This window comes from Aphis gossypii, chromosome 3 (assembly GCF_020184175.1).
Source record: "Aphis gossypii isolate Hap1 chromosome 3, ASM2018417v2, whole genome shotgun sequence".
Classification (NCBI taxonomy): Eukaryota; Metazoa; Arthropoda; class Insecta; order Hemiptera; family Aphididae; genus Aphis; species Aphis gossypii.
The window spans coordinates 3447430-3460662 of NC_065532.1; the positions used below are offsets into that span (position 1 = coordinate 3447430).

The 13233-nt window shown below is 22.8% G+C and overlaps 1 protein-coding gene across 3 annotated transcripts in view; it reads right to left on the minus strand.

Moving 5' to 3' along the window:
• Window positions 1–13233, minus strand: part of LOC114131060 (uncharacterized) — a 154609-nt gene that overhangs the window by 94490 nt on the left and 46886 nt on the right. Inside the window, exon 1 of one of the 3 annotated variants that reach the window (XM_050203221.1) lies at window positions 6590–6831. The exons of the other annotated variants lie outside the window; for them this stretch is intronic. The gene's annotated coding sequence lies outside the window, so the exon portion shown is untranslated. Of the gene's footprint in view, window positions 1–6589; window positions 6832–13233 lie in introns of those variants that run through there. 3 annotated transcript variants of the gene reach the window in all.

Here is a 13233-nt window from a genome sequence, read left to right on the forward strand (position 1 = left end):
AAAAAATCCTGTCTACGGCACTGAGGCAAGATATACTATACTTAAACTTAAGTTAAATTTAAGCTACAAATTTGTAACTGTAGGCACGTATTAACAAAATAGTTGTTTGTTTATAATGACAATTCAGTCCTTTGCATATTTATTAGCTTTTTAGACATGCAACAAATTAGTTATCTATTGACCTATCATATTTTAACTTGTCAATTCTTGTAAAATTATAATAATTTATTAAGAAAATAGGTAATGCGAATTTCTTATAATACTCAACGTAAATAAGATAACACAATATTGATGTATATTTTATTTTAGCATGACTTTTAGATCATTTCCAATGATTTAAACGTGTATTTATCCAATAAATTATAAAAAAAATAAAACAACAATTTTTTCTCTTGAAATTGAAATACAAACAATAATAATGATATAATATCATACGATAGTAATATTTTTAAACAAATATAAAACAATTTTATTGACAAATAGCAATGATTGGGAAATTTAATTTGTAAACATAATATTTCAATAATAAATGTACATTTATTAATAAAAAGTTATTCAAAATTAAGTACTAACTTCCATACTATTGCGTATAACTTAAGTTCAGAGTTTTTTCCATCTTATGAAACTACAGGATAATTTTCAATTTTATTAAACCTCGAGGGTCGTATCATGTGATATAAAAATAATTTAATATTTGTGTTACTTTACAAATAAAGAAAGAAATATAAGAAAAATATGAATAGTAACTGTTAATGTAGTTTTTATTTTTGTTAGTGTGATTTTTATATTATGAATGTTTTATAAATTTTTCACCATTAAGTTTTATTCTAAATAATTCAATCCTAATCAAGTTTTTAAAATTTTTATTATTTTAGAAACTATAAGTCACTCATTTACCGTAATATACACTATTGTATACACTTAATATCACGATAGCCAATGCAATGTCAATATTAAAAATATATTTGACATAATAGATTGAAATTAATTCAATTTAATACCTACTTAAAATTAGTAGATTATAAAAGAGTTGTATCCTATGAAATGTACAACTCCATTCACAACAATAAGATATTTTAAAAGCAATTTTTATTTTAAATTGATTTGCAAACCTAAGCTCACATTCACAAACAAAATAGATGAAATTCACTATTTTTTTTTTTATACGCTGATTCTAAATTTTCAGAACATTTTTTATTTTCATGTACATTTTACAAGCAAAATCAACTTTTAAAATTTTAAAATTTATAAATGTTTCGTCTTTAGTATTTACTTTAACTGCAATGTATAACTTCATACTTAAACTTATAAATATATGTATATATTTTATTTTTAAAATAAATATACAACATTTAACTATTTTACATAACAAATTAGACATTTAAAATAATAAATAATTGTAAGTATGTAAGTTAGTTATAGTATAGTTTCTGGTCTGTTCGTAAGATATCTCGCAAATCTACAATTTAGGCACGAGTTACTTTCAAATAGATAATTATATAGGCTCATAAATAATAAAACGTTCGTTTAATACTAATTATTTCTGTTTATATGTGTATATGTGACATTAAAAATAAACTTTGAAATAAAAAAAAAACGAACCTTAAATCGTACAATTACATTTATAGTCAACATTAACCATAAACAGTAGGTATTGAATTTACAGTTAATTGTGCTAATTAAAATCATACATTTTTATTAAAAAAAAAAAAAAGTTCATATGATATATTGTATACGGTAAATATTTAAAATGAAACATCGTTTAAAAAAAAGATTCTTTAAAATCAGTTACTGAGAATAAATGTCATCCAATAAATCACATACCATAGATTTCTGTGATGTCCTTTAGTACGGAAATTGCATTTGGTTATAGGACAATAGAAGAATATAGAAGGTTTTGACTTCATCAATACCCGACTATTGGGTCAAGCACTAATACTTAATAGTAATTTAAAAAATAATATACGCTTTGTCTTTCATTTATGTATTTGACGACTTTTGTGTGAATTTCGTTTAATCTATAATCTTCATTTGATTTATGAGAAACACATATTATAGAATATAATATTATTATACATAGATATTCAAGTAATAATTTATGGTTGATTTTCATAGAGCATTTAAAACACATGTATTTTTTTTTCGTAATTATTATCGAGTTAAAAATGTGATTTAGACTGTAATTAATGTATATAATATATTCTAAACGACTTGAAAGGACCGTGTACAATCCTCGTAAAAAAATAAAAATAAACAATTTTAAATTATTCATAAATCATTTTAATTATTATTAATGCACTATTATATATACATAAAGTTATTACTTATTACATAGTTATATCAAATTCACTATTATTAAACCAAAAAAAAATCTTGTTTAATATCTGAAATGGTTAAATTCAACAATATAAAACATAATATTTGAAATATTGATCATCATTACGAATATTGTGCTATTAATAAAATTTAAATAACTTTCCATATTATAATTTATATTGATGTAAAAACTAATAGTAATGTGTATGTAGTTTAAAATAAAACTATAAGAAACCTATCAGATATTTCAGAATTAATTTTAATAATTTGAGTTAGACAAAAAATTACTTTTTAAAACATTTTACAATTAGAATAAAATATTTTAATTAAGAAATTTATTTTTGAAATATATTTACTACACAATACAGTTAATTTTATAAGTTTCTAATTTTAAATAATTTAAATAAAATACTACATCAGTTACGTGAAAATTACAAACTTGTCGAATTTATTACAGTTTATTTGCATTACACTATTAAAGTCGTTAGTAAACTAATTTGTCGTCAATGCTTATATTATAAGACTATATTTGAAATCATGATTGTAAAATTATATTATTAAAACTTTACTAATACAAATAACTATTACAATCTATGATGATAGGTTAAAGAGAAAAAATAATTTAATGGCTAAATAAGATAAATAAATATTTTTTTTTTTTACATAAATATTGATAGAACATTATTTGCAAGATAAAATGTTTGACATTATATTTTTAAAAGCAATTCAATTTAGAATTAAAAAATGAAAAAATAAAATAAAATCTCGATAATTTCAAACTATTTTATAGTTAAATATGTATTTCTAATAAATTTTCTTTTTATATTAAAGATTTTAAAACTGAATACAAGTTTCTTCATAAGTTTTTAAACCTCTATTAAGAAAAAACAATTCTACCAGATAGTTAAATTAATTTTTTATGAGCTTTTGAAGTATAAATTGTTGTGAAATTTTATATTCACTCGTAAAATAATTGTTTATTCACAAACGGTTTTTCGAATGTGGACCTATTATAGTTGTTACTATCGTTATTATAAATTTATCGAAGAAATTATAATAATTGTATAAATTTGCTATTGAGTCAAACATCTGCAAGACTTATTTATGGTCTTTCTGTAATAGACATTCTTTATAAAATGATGACTGTTTTAACTAAAAATATTCAATAATTTTTGTTTTATTATAAATTAATAATATTATAATATAATATAATTAATTAGATATTATACACATGACGTACATGTACAGCCATTTTAATCGTTACAATAAATAATTATGATACCAAATTCTTGTTTCACGAGTAAGCTAATGTAAGTCTACGTTGGTGTAAAATATATTAAGGTTAAACATTTAACAAATAAAACATATAGGTACTTCACATTATTCACATTCAACTAAATATAGTGCAATCATTCTTAATGTCATTCTTGTGTTTGGAGTAGTATTTAAATTATGTTTTTTCACTTAATAGGCGATACAACTTATTACTCTATAAGTTAAAGAAGTATTATAACAGAATTAGCTCACACAGATGGCTGTAGATTTCTATTTTAGAAATATGTTATAGCGTTTCTACGGAAAATTTGTATTAAAAATATAAGTATTGATTTCTTCGTAACGAAACGAATAATCTGAAAACATTTTAATTTTTAATTTTTATTCATATGATATTAAACATAAATAGGTACAGTATCATTTTATATATTAAATAAACGGAGGTTATTTTCTTTAAGTCTTAAGATGTATTCATCTTATAAAGTAAATTTGAGATTCATACATCTAACTACGAAGTCTTAAAACAGTATAAGCTATTTCGCGTTAAAATCATGATTTATCATCGGCTAATATTCTTAAAAAAAAAAAAAAATAATAATTCAATATCTTAGAGTGGACATACATGACAACATATGAAGATTAAATATTTATATTTTTAATATTGTTAATGCAATATATGTATTGTTGAGAATTGAAACACGATACATAAATTGGATTTATATAGTTTGTATATTCAGCTTTATTCTTTTCAAGATAATTCAAATCGTTTGACCTGACAATATTTTAAACATATTCAATATTTTCGTAGTTGTTGTACCTAAGAGTTAAAACTACAAATATTTTAATATTATTATGGCCATTTATGCAGATTTTTTCAACTGTATTTTGTTCGGAAATTATCCAAATGAAATATCTAGCTCACTACAAATTAAATTTAATTTAATTGATCACTTGTTATCGTAGTGGTGAATCAAAAATCAAAAAAGCGCAGACAAATCTGTATATTTTCTTCCATTCACGTTGCAAATATCTGACCATATAATATATTTCTTTATTTTTAAGGAATTCCAATCCAAACTTCTTCAGAATTAAAATATCTTGTGATTGTACCTACTCAAATAAAATATTTGCCTATCCTAAAATAAAAACGGAAAATTCCTTACAGTTGACTACATTTAGTCAACAAAAAAAAATAAAACGCACCATATTTTTATATTTTGAATTTAGTCGATTCTTTTTGTTCTGAGTAAATATATACCATACGTGGATTATACATACGAAAGTTTGTTCTTATAAAATGTAGTTATACAAATTAACCAATTATAAACAACAAGAGTATTAACTGCTTTTTATTGACTAATAATTTACATATATATAAATATATATATATTTTAAATAAATGTATAAGCTATTTAATATTTTTCAATTTAATTTTTATGGATTTTTAAAGGAATTGAAATTATTGTCACGTACAATATTATTTACATACAAAATTAAATAAATATTTAAACATTTCTTTCAGGTTAGTTGTTAAATTATGTAATTTATCTAATTGTGCTCAAACAAAAAAACAATTAATTATATACATATAAAAAAAATATGAATAAAATACTTATAAATAATTTTATTATTTACTTGAATGTATCTAATTTTTTGCTTTCTAAAATTTTTAATTGGAAAATACATTTGTAAAAATTTAAATTGTATATTATTTTACTGATTTATCTCCTCATCATTGTATCAAATTAATATTATAATAATTCAATAAATTTAATAATAAACCAAAATAATAAGCTGTGTATTTCATTTTTCAAGAAACATCAAAAGAATGTTCTTGACAAAGTCCAAATTATGTAAAGCGAAATGGCGTATTAATTTTTAGAGTTGAGGAAATCTGAGATCTGTTTTTTTTTTTTTTGTTCCACGCCTCTTTAATATTTTTAATATTACCAAGTCTAAAACTTTTACCTTATTTACATTAAAACAATTTCAAACAGGCAATTCATTTTAATATTAGTCACGATATTTTTGACTGGGGATTTGGCCAAACCAAAACTTCATTATTTTGTCATTTTGGTAAAGTGCCAAAATCAATTTGTCAAAAAATAATATGCTAATGAATACACCCATAAAGTGAAAATGACATACAATTATAATGTCAAGCTTTATCTTTAATTTACATTTTTAAATCGTGAAAATAGAACTTAGGTGTTAAATTTAAGTTATAATTATTTCGGTTAACATTTTGTATTTAGACAACCAAAATTAGTAGTCTGCTATCGTTTAATATGATATAACAAACAATGTGAAATAAAAACTTCCTATTTTTATTTATTTCAGAATAATAATATATATATATATATTACATTATAGTCATAATAATCAATAATATATTTTATCATAAAATATTGTTTCTTGTAATACCTACTGAGTTTAACACATAATTTCTTAAAATGTCAACCGATATTTTAATTTTTTTTTTTTTTTTTTGTATGTTGTATGTTTTGTATGAAGTAGCTCAAATTTAATTTTAATTTCTATAAATGTCTAAATGTCATCTTCACCTTTTGTTAAGCGAGACTTTTGAATGTTTTAAAAAATAACTTTATATCTACCTAATATCTGTACTAAATTCTTTATCAGATTGTTTATCTTTATAGTTTATACAAAATATTTTTGCTAGTTAATATTATTTCTTATTAGAAATTTTTTATAAGTATTGATATAATATCTGTTATCATATTTTCTATTATAAAATATGTAATGATTAAAATTTAATTAATTACAATCTTGTAAAAAAAAAAAAAAAAAAATGAAGTTACAATTAATATTAATGTAAGTATCTATATTTGATATTTGATATTTTATTAAATGTTATATTTCTATTAAATTATTTTAATTCAAAAATGTTCTAAATGAAATTAATATAATTATATTATAATATTTGATGTTTGTTTATACCTACCATTTTATATTTTAATCTATACATAAAATATACCTCTATAATTAATGTCTTTATATAGTACGTGTTTCGTCCATTGAAAGTTAATCCAACAAATCAACCTGAATAATTGTATTTCAACAATGGCCATTATAAACAAACACTTTTACGAAGTAAGTTATGATAGAAAAAAACATTAAAAAAAAAAAAAAACCCGAGATAAATAAAAAAAAATTCACAATTTTATCGTGTTGAATAGGTGTACACAAAATTAAGTATACATATTCGGTCGCGAGGGTCATTCGAGAACTGACTACTGAGTGTTTATTATAACGAATGGGTTATAATAAACATTCGTGTTTGGGCACCGCATATACTCAAACAAAAGGATGTGTTTGTTTCTCTCAAAACTTGGCATACATTTAGGATTATTAATCCGTCAACTCTTGGATCTAACTGACAGGTGTAGATGGTAGTTACTTACCAGCTTACTATTAATGTTGTTTATCTCTACAAGGACGAGACACTCTATGAAATTGATATGCAATTGTAGGTGTAAAAAGTTCATCAATCGTGGTAGTTCAATCTTTGAAGGTAATAAGAAACATTTAGTATCAACGACATTGAATCGGTATTTTAAATCGTGTTAAAACATAAAACAAGAATTTATTATGAAAATACTTTTAACGACTAATATGACTGTAATAATCTTCTTTTGGAAAAATTTGTTTTAGGAAACTATTATTATGTTTTTAATCAAAAGAAGTACCTAAGTAATACAATTTTTTTTAGTCGCGAAGTATTTATTTTATATTATGCTTATCAAATACCTACACACTAATAATTAAATAACGCATAGTTATAGCATTCAATACTAAAACAGCCATATCTGAATTAATAAAATAAAGATCTATTAAAATTTTAAATTATTTTATATTTTTAACTATAAAATAATTATAAATGTTTACAATTTTATCCAAATTCAAACTTTAAACGCTTTTAAAAATTACGTTTAGCTTATTTGTTTATTTTTTAATTTCATTACAAACAAATTACATATTAAGAACCTTATAATATTCAAATTTCAAGCTCTATGACTAAGTATATTTCTTCTTCTATGTTCTTAGCTTTAAACTGGTTCAAACTTTTTAGAAACCATACCTTTTATGAAATTTTAAATATCTATAGTAATTGGTTTTAGAGTTACATTAAAATAACAAAACTAATTTTGAATATAACAATTCTTTTTTCAATAAGTAAAAAAAATTGATACTTTTTCTTTTCACCATCCAACCGAATCATCTAATTAGATTCAATTCTTAACAAAATATATCTTGAAGTTGAAGTTTGAAGCATTTTTACTGCTTCAATAGATAGAATATGTATACAATATTGAATACAATAAACACCAATCATTGTAAGATCAATACATCAACGAAGATAGCTCGGTTATTTGGTCGGATTAGAATCTAAAATAGAGGTGAGTTACTTGCATCAATTTATTAAACCTTAATATAACATATAATATAGAGTGAAAGTCCACTTCATTTATATTATATGGGTTTGAATAGTATAAACAAATTAGGACCATAAAAGTGTTTCACCTTGTGGCCCAAAATACTAGTTTGTGGTATTGTGTGAGTATGTTGAATGAATAAACATATCAATTAAATTATTTGCTAAATTATTATTTTTATTTTTTAGTGGAAAAAAATACGAAATATATAAATCGTAGATAGAAATATTAATTAACCTACTACAATTTCAAAGATATTTTTTTTGTAGTGTTAACTAATTATTATTAAGTATAAGGAGTAAGGACTTAGGATTATTTTTTTTTAAACTATTGGAGAGGCTATACATAAATATATTATTACTATGTTTTAAGAATGCTCATTGCGTTAGCTGACTCACATTTTCGTGATTTTTTTAATCGAATTGTTGCAAAATAAAATATAAAAAAATAATATTATTAATAACGGAGGTTTCATAATAATAAACACTTCAAAAGTTAATGGATATCACAGACAAAAATTTATTAAAAAATTTACAGAATTGTATTATTTTTAAGGATTAGTCAACATTATAATTCTATGATATTTTATGATAATATTATATTTTTAATAAGCTGGATTGTTATTTTAAATCAATTAATTTTATACTGAGTAGGTATCTAATATTATCTCACTAAATTATTATGTACTTATTCACAATATTATTCAAAACGTGGAATTCCAGACTATTTCATACATGAAATTGATGATTTTTAAAACATTTTTCTTGATTTATTTAATAACAAATTAATGTATGATGTACTCGAATTTATATTTTAACCTAGTTTCTGAGAATTGAGATTAAATATATATATATATATGTACTTAAATGTTTGTAATGTTGATATGTCGTAAATAATTTAAAAACTATAAGAATTTACTTTCATTATTCATAGGATTTAGAAAGAAAATAACTTCAAATAAATGTATTTATTCCATTTTTGCAATCCTCTATCACCCTAAATACGTAACATTTTGGAATCAATTTTAAGACTATACAATTTAAAAGCCTTATATAAAATTTAAAAAGTTAGCTTGAAATTGGATAATGTACCACTGGATAATAATCTATAATATAAATTAAGTCTTTCAATATGTATATAATATAATAATCGTTTTTATGAGAAAAAAAATGTTCGATTAAATTAAATGAGTATAGTTACTATAAGAAAATAAAATATGCACTATTATTGATTTATATTACCTAAATTTACGTATATATATATAATTGATGTATTGAACTTTTTAGCATATAATTAAATTTGAGTAATTTAGAATTTAGTTCATATAGGTAAATTAATATTAAATTATATGTTTGAATTCAAAATTTAAAGTGTATTTTCAATAATATTACAGTACCCTACCAAAATTAACTACCTAATAATTAGGTGTTTTTTTCCGACATGCGGTCCTATTAGTCAATACTTGAAATTGTTTCATATTATTATGTTTCAGATTTAAATTTGAATACCCATTTTATTTACAAACCAAAATACAGATCGAATATCTACTTTGTTGACTTTTTAATGTTAATCTATTATTGTTAAAAAAATAAATAATAATAATATTATGATTGAATTTTCTAACAATATATAGAGACATAAAGTATAAGTACCTATTTCAAAGAAAAATCTTAATTATCTCGCTTAAGAGTTAAGTGAGCCTTAAAACTAAAACACTGATAACAAAACTGGCATACAGTTGTGAATTTTTTATTTATTATGGGATAATATCAGGGTTAAAATGTGTTTTTTACAAATTATACGAAATTATAAATAATATGTTTAAAACTACATTTTGTGTATAAATGTTGAAAATGTTTCAATTAATGTTTTAAATATTTTAATAAAAAACGTAAAATTATAATGTTATTTTTTTATGAAGTATACATTTTATTAATAGATCACGGTATTTACACCCACATTGTAGATAACATAAACAATAAAGTTACTTTAGTTACTTTACTGAGCTTACAATGTACCTTGTTTGAAATAAAACAATGTTAAGAAAAAAATATATATAAATTATTTATACATTTATTTATATATTATGTTCATAATTATTAGTTATTATTTATTTATTACAAAAAAAAAAAAAAAACATTTTAAATGAATAAAAAAATTGTTTCATATTAAAATAAATAAATAAATAAATATTTTTCCAACCATATTATACATATACCATATACGACCATATTTTATCGATAAATTTGATACTTGATTTTTCTCTTATTTTTCACGGAAACTCTTTAAAGGGAAATAACAGTTGTACATACTATAATAATTTTTTTGTATTCCGTTTTAAAGATAAAAACAGTCAATTTAGATTCTCAGATACATATTTACAATAGTATACATATAATTTATTTTGTATGATGCTTAAATAATTATATCAACACCACCACACATTAATGGTTTTATCGAGTTATTTTTATCTGATTGTGTAAAAACAGTAATTATATGATCTATAAATTTATTAAACTTAGAAATACTAGGAATACATCTACTTGAATATAAAGTTGTTTTTTTCGTAATCTTAAGAATTTTATTATTTCAACTCGTTTTTATCATCTTCTTGTTCTTTTTTCACGGAAAATGGTATTTATTTTGGGTTGTAAATGAAGATACGACATTGTGATAAAGGTATTATAGTAATAATATGATGTATAAAAATATGTTGGTCACGTTCACACTTTGCACAGAAAACACTATTGTAAATAAATAATATATTACCTATATGATTGCTTTATTTATACAATATAGTATGTTGTATGCTACAAGTAAATAATATGATATTAATTTATTTTACAAAACATATGTATACAAAACAAATACTACGTAGCTATTTAAACTCAAAATAACAGATTATTATAATGACGTTTAATTTTGACGAATTATCAACAGTAAATCATTTTGATTGCCCATAATATTTTAAGTCTATTGTTTTTCAATCGCACCTATTATGGGTTTAACACATTTTTTTTTTTAATCAACGTGTTTACTGTTTTTACTAAATATCGAGAGAAACAATAAATTAATGTATTAGATATCTGTAAAGTTTTAAATTCGAGAAACATAATGTCGCTGAAATAATTTCAGAGAATAATATTCTATTTGAACACGATTTTCACATTTTGTGTTAAATACGCATACTAAGGAACTGTTGAGCGTGCGATAGACAATGTCTTGATGTAGGTAGTGCTATTATACATTTTCAAACGGATTATTATTTTGTCGGTTTCCAAGTTGCGACGGTTCTATTTGTATATTATGTTTACGCTAATTACTATATTACGATTATTATATATAATGTAATCTGTTATTATTCAATAAGAATCTCCAAAGATCAAAGCTATTTAATAATATACTAAACCTTTAACCTAATATATTACATAATTATAACATACGTTTCAACTACAGAAGTGTTTCACACGTGTAACTCTGGTCGTACAATCATCGTATCAAATCGATACGTATTAAACAAGGTATATTAATATAACTGTTGATGAGATAGTTATCATGTTATAATGAATATAATATGATTAATATTATAATTATATACCGTAATAATATTTAATTGTCACGACCGTTTAAGTTCATTGTGAATAATAATATCTATATCGTTTTAATGAAGTTCATAATTTTACAAAAAAGGTACCTTTATAGTATCATGAACTGCCAAATTTTCTTTGAAAATTAAATACTGCACGCACACTAATTTTATCTCATGTAATATATAACGAAAAATTTTAATTTGTCTGTAAATTATAAAAATTACTTATTTTATGTTTACGGTTAATATTATATAAACGAAACGGTAAAATAATATTGTGAACTAGTGACATTTATGTGTCTATTAACTGCACTAATCTAATCTCCAAATGATTATTTAAACATCCATCCAATTTTTGAGCATCATCTTTATCCGATAGCTTATCATATTAAAAATATACATTTAGGTACATTTTAAAACCAAAATCATTATTACGGGATTTCTGTATAAAATATTAAGTAAAAGGTATAAAAGTGATATAATGTTAATACAATTTATATTAGAATATATTATTATCTTGAAAATTTTCAAAAAAATAAAAACTTTAAAAATTAATTTTTTCTCGAAATAATAAAAGTGATCGGTATTAAAAAAATAAATATATCCTGTACTATACTACAGGTATATTATACGATTTCGTATACCTAAAATATAATATACACTGATACTGTGTTGTGTAGCTATGTAATTTACAATTCGTTCATTAATCTACTAAGATGATGCCGTCGTTCGCTACACATATTATATATATATATATAGGTAGGTAGGAGATATGGTCGCATCCAACAGCTTGCGGACCAACCAACAATGACAAACGTTTTATCACTCACACACCCGCTATCGCGGAGATCGGGTGAGGAAGGATTTGTCGTTAAAAGCGCTCGCGGAGTCAATTAGTCGACAAGTGAGTCTCCGGAGGGGTGGTGTGGGTGTATTTTATGTGTCGTCTACTATACGCAGCTTCCTTGGCTATTATACTGTTGTAGTGATGCATTAATTTCGAGCCACCTATCAGGCGCACATATACACACATCCGCCCTTAACATTGTAGGTGTCATTCGCGTACTAAACATTTTATCGCCCTTTACACTTGGCGTGACATGTCACATCGACCCACCCCCGATGCAGACGATCGGTTCACACGGGTCCTCTCGGTCATTCGTTAGCCACGCGTGGTCCAGCGCACGTATACTTTTGACCAGACTTCATAAACATTGAATCAAAAAACCTAATATTTATACTCGTCCCGAGACAGTGGAATCAATCAGGTTGTTTTTTTGTGAACGGTGTCGAAAAATAAAAATTTTTAATTATTTATGCAAACACTTTAATAAAATTGTGGATTTGTCGTAAGACGTATAGATTATTACGAGAGAGTTAATGATATGTGCTTCACAACATTTCAATAATATATACATAATTTTATAATCGGTTTTTGATTCACGAGAAAAAAAATTAAGACGTTTTTTTTTGTTTAGAAGACTTTAAATCGATAGACAAACTGTATATAGTGTATGGACATTGGACAATACCCAATGATGTTAAATATTCTGTTAATTACATTATTATGATGATTGTCTATCAAAAATGGAAATT